General features: G+C 44.6%; 1 long non-coding RNA gene across 1 annotated transcript; it reads right to left on the reverse strand.

Annotated features, from left to right (window-relative positions):
* Positions 1-12,532: 12,532 nt before the first annotated feature.
* Positions 12,533-19,382, reverse strand: LOC144327825 (uncharacterized). The gene is made up of 2 exons (XR_013392978.1): positions 19,341-19,382; positions 12,533-14,474 (listed from the first exon to the last, which is right to left on the reverse strand). It is a non-coding gene; the product is annotated as an uncharacterized LOC144327825 (long non-coding RNA).
* Between the last annotated feature and the right edge of the window lie 422 nt (positions 19,383-19,804).

Consider the following 19,804-nt stretch of genomic DNA (forward strand, 5'->3'; position numbering starts at 1 on the left):
AGCATAGCGCTAAAATGACTTCTCTTTGTGCAGTGCAATGTCTCCCCTCTCTCCTCTCAACCCTCTAAAGCTGAGTTGGAAATGGTACAGGCTGCAAGCAGGGGAAGGAAAGGAAGGAAATCCCATTGAACTACCACTAATCCTCATACTAGTGCAAACATTAGCTGAAAACCACTCTTAGGTTCTAAGCTATGCAGTTGCAATATATTTATGGTAATGGCAGTTTAGATTTTGTTGATAACAGAATTCTGAGAGGGTAAATATTTCTAAGATATGGGAGTTGGATATAAACCTTTGACATTCTTTCAGCTGTACTATGGGAAAACTGAACAGGAGAAGACTATTGCATTTAAGCCCTGCTTGAGGTCTTTCCATAGGCATCTGGTTAATCATTATGAAAATGGAACGTTGGACCAAACGGGCCTCTGACCTAATCCAGCATAGGCTCTTATCATCTGGGTGCAACAAATGCTTCAAACATGTAGCAAAATATGTGTCTGCTGTTCATGCCAATGAGGTAGTAGAAGAATGAATCCAGATGAAGCACAGAATGTAAGAAGGGCTCAAATGCACTTTTTATTTTTAACTTTCCCCATCTTTATTTATAGGCATATTTATATGCCAGTACATTGAAATTACAAGTACTGAAATGAAACAAGCAAATAAGGAAACAATAGATGCACAGTTTACAGAAATGTATCAGATGATAATCAAACTTCAAATAAGAAAGATCAGTGTTATAATCCAGAGTATCAACAACCATAAATAAGCAATAAAGAAAGGGTGGTTGCTTGTTAATACAGCATCTCTTCTACATTTCTACATCGAATCTGCAACCTGATGTTGAAGACAAAACATGGTGCCAGGAGTGAAGTACACTATGGAAAGGTATTGTGGAATATTTGAAGGCTCTGCAGCTCTGCATCCTTTCTCCCCTTCACATGAGGAAGCTGAGGAATGGAGGAGGGAGAAGTTGAAAACAGCCATTCTTTTTTCCTTTTGATGTGCCTCCTCTCTTGCTGTAGTCAAACAGTGGCAGAAGTTGAGGAAAGTCATGGTGGAGAGACACTGAGACAAAAAATGTGGTTTAAAACAATGGCAGAGATTTGATTAAAGCAGGGATGGGATGACACTGAGTGGCTGCAAAGAAAGAAAGAAAGAAAGAAAGAAAGAAAGAAAGAAAGAAAGAAAGAAAGAAAGAAAGAAAGAAAGAAGTTTTAGCAAGAAAAAAATAACAGGGATGGATACAACACAGAAGCTAACTCCCAAAGGCTACCAAAAGAGCCTTTCCCAACTCCCTTTTCACTGTACTCAAACTTCATTTTAAACTGCCAATAACCTCTTCCATGTCACCTCCTGCTCACTCTACTAAAACCTCTGTACTAGTTTCAAATCACCACTTTCCCCCTCTCAGTTTTCCTTCATCCCTCCTTTCTTGAAACCTCAGCTGCTGTTGAAAACTGTCATTTTCCTCTGTGTCCATCTTATGCCTTCTCTTTTGCTCCTGTGCCCTGTCTTTATGCAAATTCAAGATTGTAATGAGGCACTGCATATGTATCTGAATGAAGATAATGGAAGATATTCAGTATTATAGCTATGTACTGCTATGCAGATGGTTTGCTTAGCTCCCTTTCAAGAATCCAAGCACCCTAGAAAAGTTTCCATCTGCACTCTTCCCCCCACAAAAAACCCTCCATATAAAAATATGCATTTGTTGGAATGATATAATCTCCAAATTGATGCCATCTTGCTTCTAAATTTCACAATGCCTTTTTAGATCTGACCTTTCAAAGTGGAGGCCTGTCTGCCATTAGGCAGAGCTCCTGCACCATTCAGAAATCACATGTATCTGCTCAGTGACAAAGTCTTGAATGTTCAGCACAAAGGAGCGAAATAACAATGCAAGCCTAAGATTTGCAGACTGCAGATTTCTTTTATTTTACCCACTTGTTCTCGCTTCCCTTTTCCCACATTATGGTAGTCATTTGCATTACCTGCTCAATCCTCTCAGTCTTCTCAGCGAGGAGCAATATTGAAGCTAATTATTTGAGGATGGGATTTAAAGAGAGATGGGCAAACTGCAGCGTATCCGTCGCTTATTTCTAAGTAGGACAAGTTATCATTAATTCAAATTTTGCAAGTTCTTATGAAAAGGCTAGCCGAGGTGATAGCTTAGAAGAAAGATGATTGACTTGAAGCACAAAGAATAAGACAGCCACTTGGGAGGCTTCATAACAGGTTGGGGAAACTACGGCCCTCCAGATGTTGTTGAACCACAACTCTTCTTCACCATACTGGCTGGGGCTGATGGGATTTGGAGCCCAGCCATTCTTCTGAGGAAAGCTTACTCTCTCACAAACTCTCTCCCTATGGGATTTCCCTAGGAATCCCAAGCCAGAATTAAGATTGCTGGAAGAAATATCAGCAACCTCAGCTATGCAGATGACACAACCTTGATGGCAGAAAGTGAGGAGGAATTAAAGTACCTCTTAATGAGGGTGAAAGAGGAGAGCACAAAATATGGTCTGAAGCTCGATATCACAAAAGCTAAGATCATGGCCACTGGGCCCATCACCTCCTGGCAAATAGAAGGAGAAGAAATAGAGGCAGTGAGAGATTTTACTTTCTTGGGTTCCATGATCACTGCAGATGGCAACAGCAGTCACGAAATTAAAACACGCCTGCTTCTTGGGAGAAAAGCGATGACAAACCTAGACAGCATCTTAAAAAGCAGAGATGTCACCTTGCTGACAAAGGTCTGTATAGTTAAAGCTATGGTTTTCCCAGTAGTGATGTATGGAAGTGAGAGCTGGACCATAAAGAAGGCTGATCGCTGAAGAATTGATGCTTTTGAATGATGGTGGTGGAGGAGACTCTTGAGAGTCCCACGGACTGCAAGAAGATCAAACCTCTCCATTCTTAAGGAAATCAGCCCTGAGTGCTCACTGGAAGGACAGATCGTGAAGCTGAGGCTCCAATACTTTGGCCACCTCATGAGAAGAGAAGACTCCCTGGAAAAGACCCTGATGTTGGGAAAGATTGAGGGCACAAGGAGAAGGGGACGACAGAGGACAAGACGGTTGGACAGTGTTCTCGAAGCTACCAGCATAAGTTTGACCAAGCTGCAGGAGGCAGTGGAAGACAGGGGTGCCTGGCGTTCTCTGGTCCATGGGATCGCAGAGAGTCAGACACAAATAAATGACTAAACAGCAACAAAATGGGATTTCAGACAACCTTCATCTTCTAAATTGGATTTACCCAACATCTGGTCCACTATGTTTAACACAGTCCATACCAGCCATGGATTGTGGTGGACTACCCAGATTTGTTTTTCAGAGAAGCAGTGATGGTTTATAATATTGACACTGAATCTTTGGTGGCTGCCTGCCATATGTGACTTGTGCACTGCTTTCCATATGGTGAGTCATAGGTTGCAGAACCTCTGCTATATCTATTAACTCAGAAGAGCCATTGGTTTCAGTAGAACTTACTTTGCCTTGCCACACCCCCTAATGGGAAGTCATACTACCTCTAGCAGCTATGTGAACTCTTTTATTTAAAGTATCTAAAAAGGTGTGGGACAGATAGACATACTGCAGAGATTCCTTTCAGCATATAATCTGACATTCAGGCCCCCATCAGTGAAAGAAAGGTAGAAGTATAGAATTGCAGAGTTGGAAGGGACCCGAGGGTCATCTAGCCCAACCCCCTGCAATACTGGAAGCCTGCCCACAGCTGTCCCAGGGTGGACTGGGACCACCAACCTTCTTGCACTGATGGAGTGATCCTGACAGAGCAATGCTGGCAGAGTGATTGGTACAGCATTATGCTCAATTCCTCATTCAGCCTTCAAATGCCATGTCACAGAATCTGCAAAGGCCTGGTTTCTTTCATTCAACTGAGCCTGGATCCCTACCCTTCTTCAACCCAAGGGTCACATTCACTTCTGGGCAATTTCCTGGGGACCATATGAGGCCAGAGAAATAGTAATATATGCAAAATTTTACCTTTGTACAGTAGGCTAGCTTCCATAGTTATGAGTTTGGAGCACGGGCAGACGCACCATAATCTCTAGAGCAGAGCTTTCCAAACTTTTCATGTTGGTTACACACTTTTTAGGCATGCATCATTTCACAGCACAGTAATTCAGTTTTCCTAGCAAACTGGAGGTTAAACGAAACCCTTTCTAGCCCCGAGAGGAGCATGGGGAGCGTTCACATGGCACACCTACACACTGCAGCTGACACACTAATGTGTCACAACACACAGTTTGGGAAACTCTGCACTAGAGTCAGTAAAGAGCTAAAATTTGGGCAAACTCATAAATTCATGAAGTAAGCAAAATTTGGTTAATTAAAACTAAGCCAAGCGCTGTTGCATTCAGTTTAGGATCACAAGCCCGGGCAGCTTCACAGCCAATCTATTAACATGACAAAATGTCTTGATGGCCTGTCTAAGAGGAATCTTGGGCCTGAGCAGATAGAGGTTGCCAAGGTGACAGGGTGCAAGTTTGAGGTGACAGGGAAAGAGTGTCTTTGTCAAGGTGTCATGGGAAGAAGAATGGGGAGAGGGAAAAAGACAGAGATTGATGTTTGGCAGGCTGGTTGAAGGGAGGTGGGGAGACATGTCTTGGACTCAAGTGCTACACTGCTGTGAAGAACAAGCCCTGCTTGAGATGACCATGCTGTAAGATCTGGACTCCCTCCATCAAAACCTCAGGTGTAAATATGTGAATAAATCATATTTCTTAAAGCTATGAGAATCTCTGCCATGTCTAGATTCTCAAAGGAACACAGACCCTGAGTGAGCACCTGGAACTACTCTGGGTGGTGGTAGCATACAACCTTTGTAACATTATACACAGCCCTGTCTCTACTGGTCATTGACAGAAATAAATATATCCCCCTCCCCCAATCATTCATTCAGGCAGCTCTACTACATTTAGGTATCTGAACTTTGGGATATGAATAAAGCTCTTTTCTAATGACCTGAGCAGTGGCGTAGCATGGGTTGTCAGCACCTGGGGCAAGGCAAGTAATTTGCTCCCCCTAACCTGTGGATTTTAGCACTGATTTTAGCACTGCGAGTGCGAGCGTGCCCCTCCCCCAGATGTTGTGCCCGGTGCGGCTGGCCCCCCCTGCACCCCCCACGCTACGCCACTGGACCTGAGAACATATTGAAGTCATCAGTATTAATTTTTAATTACTGGTATACAATTGCACTGAAAGCAAATAAGACTTTTCATGCTCTTTAAATCTTGTAAATTAATCATGGTATTTTGCTACATGAAAGTTCTGTAAATTCATTTGTTAGATTTTGAGTCCTTTGCAAAGGATTTGTAACAAAAATCTAGCTGCAAATTTAAGCTGCTTTGCACACTTGCAGAACTCCATTCCCTCCTGTTGTTACTTGATTCTGTGAGCACATCTTCTATTGTTAATGTAGCAGAACACTCCATAGTTTTATAGCTCTTCCATGCATGTTTGGAGTGGGAATAATTGAACAGCACCTTAGCAACAAATGAGCATCATTGGCTCACATTAGTCAGTGCTGTGTGGAAAACTGCCCCAAAAGCATGGCAGATATTAATAGTCAAGGTTTGAAATAAGTACTAATGGTTTTCAGTCTGCTCATTCTCAAGGATATCAACTGGTAGAGTGATGTTTCTATGCCTATGTGGGACTGGTGACCTGTTTCTTATAAAAGCAAGAAATAGATGGAGGTGGGCAACATAGTTGCACGAAAAAAAGGAGAAAACAGCTTATTAAGGGCACTGTAGGAAGTAAAGGAGAGACAAAGTCTCATCATAACAGTTTAGTTGGTTTTGAGAACAAGCAAAATGTTGCAATAAAGAACATGGCCACTCAAATCTATTCCCCATGTTTTCTATCCCACAACAGTGAGTCAGCACTCCATGCTCACTGAGCATGCTCAGTTCTCATTGGACTGTTTTGAATCCCATCCCTGAGCCACCTCCCACACCCACCCTCCCAAAAAATCTTTTCTACTTCTGCAAATTTCCAATTTCCCCTGAGTCTACTGATACTTCCCCTTGGTGCTGCTGTTTTGGTTGCATAATAATAAGTATTCAGGGATCACTATTAGTATATATTATCTTCGGATTTCTAAAGATGGTTAGGCAATGAGGCAAATTGCCCAAGGGATTTTGCTTTCCTGGCTGTCTTCAAAAACCAGGATGAAAGCCAAACATCTCAAGCTATGCATCTCTACTCTGATGTTCAATAGCTATAAATCCCAAGTAAGTGGGCAAAATATTGAAGGTGTGGAGTGTGATCCTAAGCATGTTTACTTAGACATCCTTCAGAGTTTAAATGACCTTGGCCTCTAGCAAGTAGATATAAGGTTGCAAAAAGATAGGGGTGCTTCAAAGACCCCTCCATTCATGACTGGAGGAGAAGCGAGGAGCACATTGCTGGCCTTGTTCTCTACTGATACTACAACAAAAGTCCATGCATTCACGGCAATATCTACAAGGGAGGGAAGTCTACACACATACAACTGCCCACCACAACCCTGTGCAGGTGTTATGCCTGAAAAGAAAGCCCCTATATGGGGGTGTCGCATGCTATCTTGTACCTGTGCAACTGCTTCATTTGACACATGTTGATTCTAAAATTCACCATGTGTAGCTTTGCTCTGAGGAAAGTGGTGTTATGTTCACATGTTGATCTGTCCCTCCAGTCTCTTCATGTGGTTTTGACTGTGCAGCTTTCTTCCCAGGGACAACCTTTCCCTGCTCTAACTTCTCTTTCCACTGCTCTAACTTGTCTTTCCCAGCTCATATGTCTCTGACCTTCCCTCACTGAGTTGACTCAGTGCAGGAACATTGGGACTCCTTTCTCAGTCATAATGCTATGTTACTCTTGTATTTTATTGCATTGGGTCAACTTAAAAAATATTAAAAACATAACTATCATTATTGCACTAACAAAATAATGACCTCAAGAATCACATCAACAGCAGCAAAAGCACCAGCAAATTATCTGCTTACAAGCAGGTGTGGAGAATTATCTTTGGTCCAAAGAAGATGACAAGGCAAGTCTTTGCACAAGGAAGTCTCTCCTCTTTACTTGTTGCTAGAGTCACTGTGAACTAGTACATCCATCATAGAGAATCTTGATCAGATTGATTCTGGTTTCAATTCATGCTTAGATATGAAATTGTTGAATGACCTTGGGCAACTCATTGTATCTCAGACTCAGCCATCTGATAGGATGGAATACTAATCACTTCCCTGAGAAGAGATGAATGGGATAATCAGTATTAAGCATAAAATGCACCACATAAATGATAAATAGAAATTTGCAATAATCTCAGAATAAAGAGACAGATAACATTTGATATTTAGCACATTGCTCATACTGGAGTTTTCTACTTGGGCGGATCATTAATATACCATTAACAGATTTAGTGAACATTTAAACCAATTGAAATGCTTAATGGCTGCAAGGGGATTTCCTCATTCTTCTGTAAGTTTTATCTCCTGTGATTTGATTGAGAAGTTCCACAAATGACTTCACAAACTTTAGAAGGAAGAGGAGGAGAACAATCAAATATCTGTTAACAGTGAGCAGATGGGTAATGCCACTACTGCTTGGTGGGAACAAGCTAATTCACTAAAATATTAAGGATATTGCTGGGGTTTTGAATTGGTAATGTAATAACGTGCAGACAAGCAGAGCAGGAGGGAATTCATATCATATGTGATTGCCAACAAGTCAAAATGTCTCAAAGACACAGATTATAGGATTATGCACTCCTCTATGAAGCAACTTAACACGGAGCCCAGCTGTTGTATGGACATAGTGAATGTCTTCAAGAGCACTATCTGGAGGCTGGACAATTCAGCTCATCTTGTTGTGCTACATGCCTTTTCCCAATTACGGTTATTGTTTTTGTGTCAGTGACAAAAACAAAATGTTTCCTTCCTTTCTCTTTCTTCTCCCACTCCAAAATGAGAGAATGTAAGAAGAACCTGCTGGATCAGGCACGCACGATGCGCACATGTGATACCAGGCACATCACACTGTGCCACACGGACCCAGTAAGGCCCACCACCATGAGGCTCAGCCCCTCAATATACACACACACACACACACACACACACACATATATATATATATATAGATTTGGGGGTCAGTCCTGTCCCAACAGACTGGTGGTTAAAGACACCTTCGCCCTATAGCTGGTGCCTATGCTCACAGAGCTACAATTCTCATAGTGGTTTGACCGATAAACCCTCTTTCCAGGGAACTCTGGGAATTGTAACTGTGGGGGGAATAGATTTCTCCTAACACTCAGCATCCTTGACAAACTAAGGCTCCGAGAATTTAATCCATGACTGTTTAAAGTGGTATCATAGTGCTTTAAATGTATGGTATGAATGTGACCATAGAGTCCTGGGGCGATAGTCAGCATTAGTTATACCCAGAGCAGACCCACTAAAATAAATGTAACTGGGTTACTTAAGTCCATTGATTTTAATGGGTCTGCTCTGTAACATGCAGGAATGTCATCCCTGTATTCTTATTTTATTTGCTATAAGTCTCTTTTCCAGGGTTGGGAAACCCTGGCAAGGTGGCTCCCAATGTGTTAAATACAATCCCTAGTACTGTGAATTGTAAAAAATAAAACCATAATTTAAACCACAGTGACACTTCTAAAAATCGACACCGTGGCATAAACAGACTAAAAACAATGCAAGTGTAAAGGCAGACAGCAAAAAAGCACATTAAAAGACCAGGAGCATAAAAGTATCAACAAAAATATGAATTTATAGCCATTTTGAATAATAATAAAAAATGAAATGGATGGATGGTAGACCTGGCAGATTGCTGAGTGTTCTAGATATTATATTATCTCTTCCTCATAGGACACTGATGTAGGAAGGGTGAACCTATTTGCATCTGGAACTGGAATTTCTAACATCCAGAGAAAAAGCAAATGGATGGCAATTGTGACAATTTTAGAGTACTGCTTAGACCCGGGGCATAGGGGTGTGCTATCACCATATAAACTGTCAGCTATATACTGCTGGATACCTTTTTCCTTGATAGAACACACATCTGTAATGAAACAATTTCATGGCTGAAAATTAACAACCATAACATATGAGCATCTCCAGTCGTATCTGCAAGAAAATGGCCCATTCTAAAGTCATGTCATTCATTCAACAAATAGCATCACATAAGTACAGTATGTCATCCGGCAGAGCTCTGATGTCCATCATGCTCATGGATTATATTACCAATAGCATGGTTTATGAATATTGTTCTGCTAACCGAGAAATTGACCAAAACAATCAAACATTTGCAGCCTAGAGGGCCAATTGTGCTTTGCCTGTTATATTTCATCTACTTGTGTGTTCTGATATACACATATATATGAAATGCTACAATACACAGCTTTTTAAAAAGTTGTTCACAGAGAAAGAAGGTAAAGGCTCTTTTCACAATCTCAGCTCTCTTGCGTCTGCTTGGGAATCACTTATCTTCTGTAGCCTGCTGGTGCCTGTGATAGTGAAAGCTGCAGTGTTAATTGTGGCAAAGTAATTGAAATGTAGAGCTGCTGCATTTTAGAGGGAGTCCATGAAGATAGAATAAACAGAAATTGGGAAGAAGCAAGTTTTGTTATGCAATGATTCATCCACACCAAACCAAAAAGAATTATGGCAATAAGCCTAATTTGGATTATTAATTAGCAGGACTAATACCCCTTCAAGTTTTCAGTGAGCACTGTAAAGGTCTTTTAAGACAGAGCACCCCCCCCAAAAAAAAATAATGGAAGGAGAGAAAAATTGTGCTCAGCAAGTGCAAATTGGTTAGGCCACTGGACTGATGGAGCACCATATGTAAAAACATAACAATGCCATATCTAAAGCTCTGAATCTCCACCACTTTCTGGTTTCAGTCTCTTTAGCTGAGATTCCTGCATTGCAAGGAGTTGGACTAGAGGACCCTTGGCGTCCCTTCCAATGCTATAATTCTATGAGTCTATGATTCTCCTGAAAATCATGGGATATCATATCTCTTCTCTCAACCCCCCACCTGATGAAAAACAGGGAATTGCTGGGCAAGTCCTCCCAAAGCACAGAGCCACACTGGCTCTGGCTGGGACTTTGCTGCCTCTCTCCCCAAAGGATTTTTGGAGGTCTCAGGCTGCATCTAAGGAATATGCAGTGTGGGGTGGATAGAAGAGCTAGTCTCCCACGTGCGTTGATGCTGCTTGCATCTGTCCTCTATGTGGGTGACCACTACAAAAGCCACTCTACTCCTAGTAACTTCCCCTTCCCCTATTACCTCTTCCTAATCTTCCTGGAGCCAGTGTGGTGTAGTGGTTAAGAGCAGTAGATTCGTAATATGGGGAACTGGGTTCGCGTCTCCGCTCCTCCACATGCAGCTGCTGAGTGACCTTGGGCTAGTCACACTTCTCTGAAGTCTCTCAGCCCCACTTACCTCACAGAGTGTTTGTTGTGGGGGAGGAAGGTAAAGGAGAATGTTAGCCACTTTGAGACTCCTTAAAGGGAGTGAAGGCGGGATATCAAATCCAAACTCCTCCTTCCTCTTCCTCCTCCTCTTCTTCTTCTTCTTCTTCTTCTTCTTCACTGCACAGACACAGTTCAAGTTGAACAAGCTGCCACCATTGCCTTCTTTGCCGTCTTGTCTGTCTCCTCTTCTCCCCTTGCTTTTTCTCCTCTCCTCCTTTGGTTCTTTTTAGTGGCAAACGGGCTGCTACTCCCCCTACCCAGGGCTTCACATGCCAACAAGCAAACAACTTCAGCTGCTTTGCCTTTGTTTAAAGTCCCTATTAAAGGCATCCAAGATAGTGGCCATCACTAAATCTTGCTCAAAGTCTAACAGTGAAGCAGGACATTATTTTTCTTGTCCTGTGGCATTTCTTTATAGGGCTCTAGCCTCATGATTCTTTTGGCTGCCCTTTTCTGAACCTTTGCCAGCCCTACAATATCCTTGCTGTGGTGCTGCAGCCAGAACCAAACACAGTATTCCAAGCATGGTTGCACCACATATTTGTATAATTGCTTGACAATATTGACGTTTTATTTTAGAATGGCATTGATGTAATGAAGTTTTATTTTCACTCCCTTTCCTCATGATCCTTAACATGGAATAAGCCCCAACACAGCCTAAGTATACCTGAAGGAGCTTCTCCATCCCCATGGTTCTGCCCGGACACTGAGGTCCAGCGCCGAGAGCCTTCTAGTAGTCTCCTCACTGCGAGAAGCAAAGCTACAGGGAACTAGGCAGAGGGACTTCTCGGTAGTGGCGCCTGCCCTGTGGAACGCCCTCCCATCAGATGTCAAGAAAATTAACAACTGATGTTTAGAAGACACCTGAAGGCAGCCCTGTTTAGGGAAGTTTTTAATGTCTGACGTTTTAATGTATTTTTAATCTTTTGTTGGAAGCCGCCCAGAGTGGCTGGGGAAACCCAGCCAGATGGGTGGGGTATAAATAATAAATAAATTAAGAAGAAGAAGAAGAAGAAGAAGAAGAAGAAGAAGAAGAAGAAGGCGGCGGCCTTGGAGCAATTGCTCCAGTTGGACTGTTAACAATCCAGCCTTGTCTGCGGAGTCTTATATCCATCGATGCTACCTGAGTCTTCTAATTCACTATGTTGGGGACTGAACTTGAGACTTTCTGTATGCAAGACACAAGCTATCATCCTTCCCTCTTGCCACCTGCATCTGCTTGCACCATTCACCTTCAACCTCTGGGAAGTAGGGGCAGAGGGAGTTTGTTTGCAAAAGAGAAATAGCTGCTAAGTGTTGAGGTGTCTCATTTGTATTATTCTATTTTTATTTCAGACCCAAGACACCCCCAGCCTGTCTTGCCTATTCATGAAATGCTGAGCTGTCTGATTTATATTCTTGATAAGGCTGTTTCCTCGCAATGTTATGAGCCAGGAGGATTATAGCATTTCGTCGGAGGGGTGAGGGGAAATCTCCAGAGAGAGAATCGAAGCCGCAAGAAAGGAACAGGTGCTTAATTTTGCAGTAGCTAAAGAAACCAGTTGTCTGTCAATTTCAGTCCCACTTAATCCCCTGCATTTGCTTATCTTAATCCTTAATTACTTTTTGTCAGGTTTCTTAATGTTGCTTGTTTGTTCTGGTTTTGGGGGCCCTGAGCTGTTTATAACCATTTTCTCCAGCTCTGAAGACCTTAGCAAAAAAAGAAGGGGGTGGGGTGAAAGCCCTAAGCAAGTCCTTAAATAGTTAGCAGTAGAAATATTTTGCAATTTGCTTTAGGTCACAGGTTTCCTCCTGCAAGGAAGGGCAGTATAAAAATGCAGTTAAGAAATAAAATAAATGAAGCACTCACAAGAGTAGGGAGAGAGAGGATGGTAAACTGTGGAACCGAAAAGTCATGAAATGCAAGTGATATTCTTTGCCACTTCTAGGCAAACCTCAAGGGTATGCAAGAAAAGGCTGTCATGCTCATTCATATTGCGTGTTGAGTCACAGTAGCCCCCCAATAATTCACACTTCACACATCAATTTTTGTTTAAGGTTTTTGGCATAATTTTTGGCCACAACTTTATTCAAATACAAAAAATGTGAGTGGTTGCTTAGGCATTGGTTATGACTATCTGTCCTTGCCCTCAGGGACAGAGCTGGCCTTCCGGACACCAGCGGAAGCCAGCGTGGGAAACAAGTATTGGGTGAGAAATAAAGCCGGGAACCAGACCATTACTTCTCACCCTCATGTTCCTGTGGGGCTTGCACGGCCCAAGTCCGACTCCGGGGACAAGGACGAAAGAATGGCAAGCCCCTGGATTTCCTTTAACGGAATTCCCATTCGCATCATTTGGAGGGGTAGGCACTTACCCCTCCAAGCACCAATTTAACCAATGCCTAACCGCCAACCTTACAAGTTGTGACGATTTGCTACGTAGTAGGCAAAAACCAAATGGCACCAGCCAATCAGCCAGATGGCAAAATTCCTACTAGGCCCCCGCACCAAGGCGGACGACCCCATGACAGGCAATAGCAAGGTCAAGCGAGCAAAACAAAAAACCACCCTATAAAAGGGCGGGAGGGCGGGTGATCCGATGCAAAACGGCCAAGAGGCCGTGCCAAAGTCTGGCCCCTGTATATATAGACTCTGACCCCTCCTCCGCAATGGCAACAATCAAAACACCCCAGCAACCCAGTTTAACCATTAAATGGTCGGGATTCAACTAAATTTGCCTAGTCACCGGAGGGTGGCCTGTTCCCAACCGCAACACGTGCTCTCTGCTAGGGAGAACACGCTTTGCGTGTTGAGTCACAGTAGCCCCCCAATAATTCACACTTCACACATCAATTTTTGTTTAAGGTTTTTGGCATAATTTTTGGCCACAACTTTATTCAAATACAAAAAATGTGAGTGGTTGCTTAGGCATTGGTTATGACTATCTGTCCTTGCCCTCAGGGACAGAGCTGGCCTTCCGGACACCAGCGGAAGCCAGCGTGGGAAACAAGTATTGGGTGAGAAATAAAGCCGGGAACCAGACCATTACTTCTCACCCTCATGTTCCTGTGGGGCTTGCACGGCCCAAGTCCGACTCCGGGGACAAGGACGAAAGAATGGCAAGCCCCTGGATTTCCTTTAACGGAATTCCCATTCGCATCATTTGGAGGGGTAGGCACTTACCCCTCCAAGCACCAATTTAACCAATGCCTAACCGCCATGGAGCCCTCAGCTCACCGCCAAACCACTCACAGACCCAACCAAGACCTCAGCTTGGTCACCACCGCACCAATCCAAGCCTCATTCCCTGAAGCAGAAAGGTGCACGCCATCAGCTCGGAAAAAGGATGGCCTCTGAAAAAGAATCTCGGGGTGGGAAATCGCATCTCCACCCAGCTCCCGAACCTTTTTGGCCACCGCAGAATTGATGCGTTTTCTGGCCCTTTCAGTGGCAGCCGGGCAACGACTGCCCCTCCAAACGCAGCGTTGCAAAAGCTTTGACCAAAAAATTCTCGCTGTTGGCACCATTGCCCGCAGCGTCTCCATGTCTCTCAATATTGCAGCACGTATCAGGATGAAAAATCACATCTCCGCCCAGCTCCACGATCTTTTCGACACTGCAGAGTTAATGCGTTTTCTGGCTCTCTCAGTGGCGGCTGGGCAACGACTGCCCTTCCAAGCGCGCCGTTGTAGCAGCCTTGACCAAAATATTTTAGCTGTTGGCACCATTGCCCGCAGCGCCTCCAAGTCCGACAAAATTGCAGCACGCAGGGAAAAACAGTCCATAGAAACCAGGTCGTTCTCACCCAGCTGCACCACAATGGCCGATGGGGGTCCTTCCCATAGCAACTGCCTCCGAATCCGAGGCAGGAGCTCCAACCAGGGCATTCCCCGTCTGGACAGCCAAGACAACTGAATATGCGGAGGAAGGCCGAGACCTGGACCCATTCCCTACTGCCGTGCTGCGACACCAGCCCAGTGGATGATGCTGCGTAAGATAAAACAAGCAAAAATTGTCAGACACCAATAATGTTAACGAACATAACCTTTGAATGCATTCGATTTCCAACGACCTGTATTTTATTTCCACTGCCTTATTAACACGCTTTCCGGCCTTCTCGGTGGTAGTTTGTCTAGGCATTGGTTCCCAACTAGCTGCACCTGACCTCCGCAGGGCAGCCCTGACGACTGGGCCCCACCATATCGTCAGTACCAGCAAACATTGTGGGGGAGCAATGCATCCCAAGGCAAACGCATCCCGCCAGGTGTCGTTCCCCATAGGGGAAAGATGCACCCCATCTGCCCTAAAGAGGGGAACAGCCTTGAAGAAAAATAGCAGGGTGCAATATTACAGAACCACGTAAAGCAACGACCTATTTTATTTGTTATTTCTTTACTATATTTATTTTATTCTATTGTCCACCGCCTTATTAACATGCTTTCTGGCCTGCTTGGTGGTAGTTTGTCTAGGCATTGGTTCCCGACTAGCTGCACCTGACCTCAGCAAGGCAGCACTGACGACAGGGCCCCACCATATTGTCAATACAAATAAATAGCGTGGGGGAGCAATGAACCAGGATCAGACTCAAGCTCACCCCCAAATGCTCCAGGGGACTCTTGCGTGGCCCTACCCCTTGAAAGGGGTCGACAAAAGCATGGCAAATCCTTGGATTCCCTTAATGGAATATCTTTGCACATTGGAGGGGACAGGTGCTCCAGACCACCTTGAACCAATGCCTTGAATTATTTTGAGTCCAGGGAGAGCTGCCATCAACTCAATCCAAGCCCTCTTGCATGCGGGAATGCAAACTTATGCTGGAGGAAGACAGCAAACATTCTCGCCCAGCTGTACCACCAGCACTGCGGGAGGACCTGCACAGGTCACACTCGACCGCACCAAAGGAAGGATCTCCTCCCAAAGCATTCCCCATCTGGACATCCAGTATAGGTTCACATGGGCAGGAAGACTGAGATGGCGCCCCAGTCCAGACTCATCAGCGCGCTTGCCAGCCCAGTGTACAATGCTGTGGCCCAAATGTGCACAGCTGCTCCTAGGAAAAAAGGAAATAACAGACAAGCATCAGCACAGACATCATTGTGACACTTCCTGATATAACCCTTGTCAGCGTCAGACTTCCAATGACCCGTATTCACAATCCTGTCTACTGACAGGCCCCCAGTGTGCAGCCTTTGCAACAGCACCTAATTGTAAGGAATGAGGCGTTCAGCGGTAAGCAAGCCGCAGGCCGTAATAACTGGTGCACGACGTAAGCACATTGATGCCTGGCTAACGGGAACCCATTTTCATGCACTAGGAGCGGGCCAGCCCCCAGGGAATAAAAAGCCAAATATTCTGTTATCCATAACTGGGCAAGGGCCCTCCTCACCTGTGGCGGGAAGCCTGATTGTGGCACTCCTGCCCACTAAGTCTGTTTTAGAGTTCCCAACTCTAATGACAAGCTCCAAAGGATAAGGAAAAGTCCTGAAGCAATAAGCCTCCAGACTCTCAGCCCCGTGCTGGCTCCAACAACCATTTTCCCAACCCTCAGTGCGAAAATGCAATGGACTACTGAAAGGAGTCTCGCCTAGATCTTTAACCAGCAGACAGTTTTAACTTGTTGCAGATACTGCATAGGTAAAAATTGACTGACTTCCTGCCCACTGTCCTATGAGGTTGGAGCCTATTCCAACCTTCCAAGGCCCTGCGCCCTACAAACTTTATACAAGGGTCTCTGAAAAATAAAGCTTCAGTGTAACAGACATTGCAGCGGACTGAATTCTGATAGTTATAACCGCATGCCCAACTTGCAGCAGGTGGACCAAATACTGCTGGATCTGCTCAGAGGATGGGGGCTAATTCATCTGAATGACCGAGAACTGCCAGCTTAAGGCTAAGAAATCCATCCAGGCCTTCCCATAAGAGGTAAAAGCAGAAGGGGAAATGGAAGCTGCTGCTCTCTGTAATCACTAATTGTTGTCAATCAATCAATCAATCAACCTTTATTGCATTAGCATACAGCCATAGCAAGGATAAGACAAAAAATGCTAGAGACAAGCAACCAATCAAAATTCAAAGCGATATTACTGGCGTTATGACATTTAAATACCCTAAGACAATAATGTAAAGATTCAGTTGCCAGCGCCGAGAATCTAAAATGTGGGTGTGTATAAAGTATATAATGGCCCAAAATAGGCTTGGTACATTAGGTTAAAAGGTAGGAAGAGAATTAAAACAGGTCCAGGTCAAAATGTTGTTGTCAAAATGCCACAGGTGGTCTGGAAAAGTCTGGCAATAGCTGAGTCTGGAGCCCAGGATCTGAAGCGCTTCATCTGAAAATCGGATAGAGTGTCAGCGACAATATTAGAGGATCCCGTAAATTGGAGAGTAGAAAGCACAATATTAAACCTTAAGTGGCGCAGCTCGAAAGCATGAGTGGAGGGGCGGAGACTGTGCTAGAGTGTGAGGACTGTTTTGCCAAGACACTCACCACTACCTGGTTATCAGACCAAAAGCAGATCCAATGGTCACTGAACTCTTCGGGCCACATGTGAACTGCTACAATGGGGAAAACTCAAGAAAAGTTATGTCACATGATTGCCTCACCACACCAGGCTCGAGGCCATAGCTTTGCACACCAGCAGCCCTTGAAATAAAAACCAAAGGGCAAAGATCCAGCAGCACCAGCATGAACCTGAAAATCCCTGTGCGGGTTCAAGGTATCCTGCCATGGCGAACTACTATTGCATACATTCAGGAATTGCTACCATCGCCTAATATCTGCCTTCACCACACTTGGTAGGCATACACAAAGGTAAGGGGACCTCAGGCCACAGGCAGCCTGGCCTAGTGGCAAGATTAATTAAGTGACCCAGCAAGATCGGATCTGATGAAGCATCACTTGCTACAGAGGAAGTATTACAAAATAACTTCCTTCAAGGCAGACAGCTTCTCCATAGGCAAGTGGTATGTTTTAGCAACGATATCCAACTGGATCCCTAAATAAAATGGGAATATGGGCAAAAGGTATTGAGCTATTGCTTGCCAGCTTCCAGCCCCCGCTTGGGCAGGGGGCATCTTGTGCTGCCATCATGATAAGTAAACTTACAGGGCCGACGCTGGCCAGAACCCCTAAAGAAGTCCCGACAAAGCTGCCGCCGAGCCAGCTTCCTTTCCAGACACACACTCTGTGCAATGCAAAAAACACACTCCGTGCAGTGCACAGACTCTCCCTGCAATGCAACTACACACTCCGTGCAATGCAACTACACACTCCGTGCAATGCAAAAAACACGCTCTGTGCAATGCAACTACACACTCTGTGCAATGCAAAACACACTCCCTGGAATGCACACACCCTCCATGCAATGCAACTAGACTCCATGCAATGCAACTACACTCCATGCAATGCAACTACACACTCCGTGCACTGCACACACCCTCCGTTCAATGCAATTACATACTCTGTGCAATGCACACACACTCTGTGCAATGCAAAAACACACTCTGTGCAATGCAACTACACCCTCCATGCAATGCACACACACACTGTGCAATGCAACCACACCTTCCGTACAATGCAACAAGCCACTTTGTGCAATGCAACAAGCCACTACGTACAATGCAACAACACACTTCGTGCAATACAACAACACACTTTGTGCAATGCAACAACACACTCCGTGCAATGCAACTACACATTCCGTGCAATGCACACACACCCTCCATGCAATGCACACACCCTCCGTGCAATGCAACTGCAAATCTCTCACGCAATGCAATGCAATTGCAGCCCGTGCAGCGCCATGCTCTGGAACGCACAGAGCAAACTGCAATGCAGGCACGCAAAGGTGCTTTCTCCCACTTGCATATTGCAATTTGGCGCCTGTTACATCCCTCGCAGTGAGGTAACCACCAAAAGGACCTAAGTGTCCAGGCAGAGCAATGGGGGAGCATGCAGCTGTCCCATACAGGGACCAATCCTGCAACCTAAGCATTACCGGCACTATGCGCTGACCCAGTGAAACCAATGCTTCATGGACCACATGGGGACACTATTCAGGCCGGAAACGCTTCCAGGCCATCGAATTCTAGGGCAAAGCCCTATGATCACCTGCTAGGCCAGGCATAAATGTTTTCAGTGAAATAGCAGAGGTAAGCTAGCCCACAGCTTGTCCAGGTACCCCTGCTTGCCCTTTTAGAGGGAAGCACCCCTTCAAGAAACCCAAAGTTCTTTTATCACAAATGGGCCGAACTACCCAGCAACAGAATAGCCCAAAAGGAGCAGTTTATTTTGTTTTGTTATAACAATGGCTAAGAGGGGGATATGAACCCTGTCTCCCAGGTCCTAGTCCTACACTTTAGCCACTAAGCCACAATGGCTCATCTCTAAAATGGCAGTCGCCACTATCAGGGCAAAACAAACTTAAAGAAAATAAACTTGTTCAGAAACAGCATAGTTCAAGAGCATATACAGAGTGCTCATAGTCCTTGGAGGCACAGGGAGCCTCTGGGGCCCTCTGTCTGCCTCAGATAAACATTAGCAGCAACTGAGCCTGCAAGCAGATACATTCCTATAGCGAGAATGTCATAGCAATATTAAAAGAACTCAAATTAGTGCTCCCACCCAAGGCTAACTTAAAATTTGGCCAACAGCGCTGCACACACTCAAAATAAGCCAACCTTTGGGGATACTATAAATGAAAGTGATTCCAGCTAAGCTCGGAACAGCCCTGACTAGCTGGGCAGGGTAAGGGGTGGGGTGGGAAATCGAACAGGAAAAGGGGGAAATTAAATTATTTAAGGGACTAGAGAGCATTAAAAGAAAGGGGAAATAAAGAAATAAAGAAATGTAACCAGACAATGAGAAGATTGTCCAAGCGCTCCATGTGATCCGATGCAAAACGGCCAAGAGGCCGTGCCAAAGTCTGGCCCCTGTATATATAGACTCTGACCCCTCCTCCGCAATGGCAACAATCAAAACACCCCAGCAACCCAGTTTAACCATTAAATGGTCGGGATTCAACTAAATTTGCCTAGTCACCGGAGGGTGGCCTGTTCCCAACCGCAACACGTGCTCTCTGCTAGGGAGAACACGCTTTGCAATGAGTATGAGGTAAGGAAATAGCATATAGTGCAATTCCATACATGTCTCCTCAGAAGTAAGTCCCACTGAGTTCAATGGAGCATATTTCCAAGTGGGGATGGGTGATACACTAGATTCAGTGAACCTACCCAATTCAAACTTTCTGAAACAATATATGAACCAAAATATAGCCATCCTTCAAAAATCATGTTCCTCTGAATTGTGCAATGTAGTT

The sequence above is a fragment of the Podarcis muralis genome, chromosome 5 (genome assembly GCF_964188315.1).
Source record: "Podarcis muralis chromosome 5, rPodMur119.hap1.1, whole genome shotgun sequence".
NCBI lineage: Eukaryota > Metazoa > Chordata > Lepidosauria > Squamata > Lacertidae > Podarcis > Podarcis muralis.